At 47.4% G+C, this 5296-nt stretch overlaps 1 pseudogene; it reads left to right on the forward strand.

Annotated features, from left to right (window-relative positions):
* The first annotated feature begins 937 nt into the window (after positions 1 to 937).
* Positions 938 to 2051, forward strand: LOC103243346 (leucine-rich repeat-containing protein 37A2-like; annotated as a pseudogene).
* The last annotated feature ends 3245 nt before the right edge of the window (positions 2052 to 5296 follow it).

The raw sequence follows: 5296 nt of genomic DNA on the forward strand, positions 1-5296 counted from the left end.
GTGGATCATGTGGTTACCATGACTCCAGACTTCACTAATCAGGTTGAAATGTTAACCCAACAGGGGGCTCCAGCTCAGCCCTTAATGTCCCCTGAGAAGTTTCAACATTTGAAATACCAGCAAGAGATTATAATTCAGCAGCTAAATAACCCTGAAAATGATGAACTTAGTTTAATCCATCAAAAGCCCACAACTCAGCCTCCAACTTAGCTCTCCTCAGACTTTGAAAGTTCATTGAATGATGATATTTTCACCTCTAAATCTATCTTCAATATTCAGAAGTAATTCAACTTTGCCTAATACCACTGTTAAAAATGTGGATATGGAGCTTACTCTACCTACAGCAGTCACTATGGAGGTTGAACTTTCTCCAATCCAGCAGGACAACCCTCCTATTCCTATTGAACAGGCTGACTTTTCTCTAGCCCAGCCTGATCTCCCTTCCCCACCTCTGCATTCTCCTGAAAAGACTGAATCCCCAGTCCAGCAAGAGGCCACAGCTCAGACTTCAGATTTCCCTAAGGAGGTAGAGCCTTCTCCAGTCCAGCAAGAGTTCCCAGCTGAGCCACCAGAGCCCCCTAAGGAGGTTGAACCATCTGCAACCCAGCAGGAAGCCTCAGGTCATCCCACGAAGTCCACTGAAGAGGTCAGTCCTCCATTGCAACAGGAGATAGCAGCTCAGCCATCAGAGCCACCTGAGATGGTTGAGCTATCTCCAGTCCTACAGTAGGCCCCAACTCAGCTTTTAGAGCCACGTAAAGAGGTAGAATCCTCTCCAGTCTAGCAGGCAATCTCTGCTCAGTCTTCAGAGCCCCCTATGGTGATAGAACCCTCTCTGACCCAGCAGATGATCTCATCTTTGCCTCCAGAGTTCCCTCAGGAGGTGGAACCATCTCTAACTCAGCAGGAGGTTCCAGCTCAGATTCCAGAGCCCACTATGGAGGCAGAACCTTCTCCAACCCAGCAGGAGGCTACAGTTCAGACTCCAGAGCTCCCTAAGGAGGTAGAATCTTCAAGCCAGCAAATGGTCCCAGCTTAGCCTCCAGAGCCACCTAAGCAGGTTGCAGCTCAACCTCCAGCTCATTATGAGGTGACAGTTCCAACACCAGGCCAGGATCAAGCTCAGCATTCAATATTGCCCAGTGTCACAGTTCAACCTTTGGACCTGGGGCTTACCATCATTCCAGAACCCACTATGGAGGTTGAACTTTCTCCAACCATGCAGGAGACCCCAACTCAGCCTCCTAAGAAAGTTGTACCCCAACTTCTAGTATATCAAGAGGTAACAATTCCAACACCAGGTCAGCATCAAGCTCAGCATCCAATGTCACCCAGCGTTACAGTTCCACCTTTGGACCTGGAACTTACCCTCACTCAAGAACCCACTACGGAGGTCAGACATTCTATACCCCTGAAGAAGACTATAGTTCCTCCAAAGTACCCTAAGGTGACACTTCCACATCCAGACCAGGTTCACACCTGACTCAAGTCACAGTTCAACCTCTGGACTTACCATAACTACAGAACCTACTACAGAGGTTAAACCATTTCCAACCATGGAGGAGACCTCAACTCAGCCTTCAGACCCGGGGCTTGCCATCACTTCAGAACCCACTATAGAGATTGGACATTCCACAGCCCTGGAGAAGACTACAGCTTCTCATCCAGACCAGGTTCAGACTCTGCATCGAAGCCTGACTGAAGTCACAGGTCCACATACTGAGCTAGAACCTACTCAGGATTCATTGGTGCAGTCTGAAAGTTACGCCCCAAATAAGGCTTTAACTACACCAGAGGAACAGAAGGCCTCCACAAGCACCAACATATGTGAGCTCTGTACCTGCGGAGATGAGACGCTGTTGTGTATTGATCTCAGCCCAAAGCAGAGACTCTGCCAAGTGCCTGTGCCAGAGTCCAACACCTACAATGGCACCTTCACCATCTTATAAGAATCACCTTTCCTCAATTGTCTTCTGTGTCCTGCCTCACGTGGCAGCCTTTTCCTGGGCGCCTTCCTGGGCCGCCTTTATCTCCCCAAGCCATACTGACAACTGACTCTGCTTTCACCTTTTCTTGTCAACTCTTCCTTCTCCTCATTCTCCTTTAATGTTAGGCCCCTTCTCCAATCTTTTGCTTGTGATTGCTCAGCAACATACATCTTAAATGTACAAACAAATTATTGAGTGAAAGAAGTGATACAGAAAATAGTATGTATAATATGATTTCATTTATATAATGTTATATAATGTTCAACATGGCAAAACTAAACTATGTTATTTATGACTGATATATAATAGGTAAAATTACATTTTATTTTATTTATTTTTGAGAAAGGTTCTGCGGTGGTGCAAACACGGCTCACTACAGCCTGGACCTCCCATGCTAAAGCAATCCTCCCATCTCAGCCTCTCCAGTAGCTGGGACTACAGGTGCACACCAACATGCCCAGCTAATATTTAAATTTTTCTAGAGACAAGGTCCTGCTGTATTGCTCAGACTGGTCTTGAACTCCTGGGCTCAAGCAGTCCTCCTGCCTTGGCCTCCCAAAATGCTGTGATTACAAGTGTGAGCCACCGTGCCCAGCAGAACTATTTTATTTATTTATTTTTATTTTTATTTATTTATTTATTTTGAGACAGAGTCTCACTCTGTCACCCAGGCTGGAGTGCAGTGGTGCTATCTTGGCTCACTGCAACCTCCGTTTCCCAGGTTTAAGTGATTCTCCTGCCTCCACCTCTTCTGAGTAGCTGGGATTACAGGCACACGCCACTACCGCCTGGGTAATTTTTGTATTTTTAGTAGAGACGGGGTTTCACCATGTTGGCCAGGCTGGCCTTAAACTCCTGACCTCAGGTGATCCACCCGCCTCAGCCTCCCAAAGTGCTGGGATTACAGGCGTGAGCCACTGCACCTGGCCAGAGCTTCATTTTAAAAGCAAGAATATTATTACAAAAGTCAGGATAGTGGTTACCTATAAGGGTTAGAGAGAGGGTTATGATTGGAAGGGGGCACACTGGGGGCTTCTGGGATCATTAATTTATTTCCTTGTTGCTGAAATGGTGAGAGACGTATAATCTCCATCCTCACCGAGTTGTCATCACCCTGGAGAGGAAGGAGACAGCCAAAAGAGACAAGTATTGTCTTGTAGACTTATTAGGTTCACACAGTATCGTCCTTCTCCAGTGTGCAAGGCGTTGTCTAAATAGGTCCAGTTAAAGCACTACAGAGTAGCCATCTTTTAAAAAAATTGTTGGCCACATTTTTAAGTTCACAGGGGAGGGGGAATGTCTCATCCTCTAGCCTTCCTGAGCCTAGGCCCTGCGTGAGATATGTCACCATTTCTTGGACACCATATTGAAACGAGAAACGTTCCTTTGTGCCCCTTGCAGGGCGTGGGACAGGGAGAGTGACTCGGTTCTTCAGTGCCCTGCTGCTCAAACCTTTAGGGGAGCATACAGACAGGCAGGATGTGGGGCTCCGATCCCATGGCAGTGTCTAGGGGTGAATGCTTACAGCTCCTGAAGCCCCAGTGGGCATGTGTTACCGTGTGCTCTTTTAGTTTTGCCGTCTATAGGCGGCTTGTGTTAACCAGCTCAACTGGACCCTCTACCTTGTCGCCAGGACAGAGGGCTTTCTGTATCCCAGGTTCTTGCCTTGGTGTACCGGAAGAATTGGATCACACCTGGGCTTGCAGAATGAGTGCAAGATTTTACTGAGTGAAGGTAGCTCTCAGCAGATGGGGAAAGCCAGAAGGGGGTGGAGTGGGAAGGTTTTCCCCTGGAGCCAGGCTGCTGAGCAGCCCGGGCTGTCCTCCCACTGCCCCAGCCAACCTTTGCCTCGTTCTGGCGGTTGGTGGCCTGCCCAGCGTGCTCCCCTCAACGCCCTCTCGATGTCCAGCTGCTTGTGTCTTCTTCCGCTGATCTGCTCCTGTCCATGTCCTTGTATGTGTGCCTGCAAGTGTCTCAGGGTTTTTATAGGCACAGGATGGGGGCGTGACAGGCCAGGGGAGGTCTTGGGAAATGTAACATTTGGGCTGGAAAATGAAAATGCCCGTCCTCACTTAGGTCCATGGGCACAGGCCTGAGGGTGGAGCCCTAGCCTGAGACCACACCCTCCTCTACCAGCACTCTCCTTCCCCAATTCCGTATCATTTAAAGGGACCACGCCCTTCCATATCATTTCCTCCCCTGAACAGGTACATCTAACTGTTGTTAGAATATGGACAATGACCGGTCTTTTGCTGGAGCATGGATGGAGCTAGAGGCCATCATCTCCAGCAAACTAACACAGGAGCAGGAAACCACATACAGTATATTCTCACGTAAGTGGGAGCTAAAAGATGAGAACTCATGATCACAGAGAAGGAACAACAGACACTGAGGCCTACCTGAGAGTAGAGGGTGGGAGGAGGAAGAGGAGCAGAAAAAACTACTGGGTACTAGACTTAGTACCTGGTAGTGATGAAATAATCTGTACAACAAACACCCGTGACACAAGTGTACCTGTATAACATACATGCACGTGTATCCCATAAGTTAAAAAAAAAAAGTTAGGCCGGGCGCCGTGGCTCACACCTGTAATCCCAGCACTTTGGGAGGCCAAGGCGGGTGGATCACGAGGTCAGGAGATTGAGACCATCCTGACTAACACGGTGAAACTTCATCTGTACTAAAAAAATACCAAAAAAAAAAAAAAAAAAAAAAATTAGCTGGATGTGGTGGCAGGCATATGTAATCCCAGTTACTCGGGAGGCTGAGGCAGGAGAATGGCGTGAACCTGGGAGGCAGAACTTGCAGTGAGCCGAGATCGCGCCACTGCACTCCAGCCTGGACACATAGCAAGACTCTGTCTCAAAAAAAAAAAAAAAAAAGTTAAATGTGCAATGTATCCCTTAAGTTGAAAAAAAAAAAAAAAAAGGAAACAATCTGGAAAAAAAGAAAAATGATAAATTAAAAAATAAAAAAAGAAGACAATGCTTCTAGCACCCCCATCATTCAGGAATTTCCAAGGGTTTTAGGAGCTTTGTGTTAGGAACTGGGGGCACAGACCAATATATATTTCTTCTTATGTTACACTACCCCAGATAGGAAAACAGAAATTACTCTAGCTATTTCAAACAAAAAGGGGTTGTATATAGGCAATTAGTGCTTATCATTGGAGGGACTAGAGGTGGTGAAGGTTGAGGAGGAGGGGGTTGCACCACTGGCTTTCAGGCTGCTTTACCACAGCTGATTTCCAGAGGGTGGAAGAAGTCAGGAAACTCGGGAAACCGCTGCTGAGGTCCTTGCAGCCCCTC

The sequence above is a fragment of the Chlorocebus sabaeus genome, chromosome 16 (genome assembly GCF_047675955.1).
Source record: "Chlorocebus sabaeus isolate Y175 chromosome 16, mChlSab1.0.hap1, whole genome shotgun sequence".
Classification (NCBI taxonomy): Eukaryota; Metazoa; Chordata; class Mammalia; order Primates; family Cercopithecidae; genus Chlorocebus; species Chlorocebus sabaeus.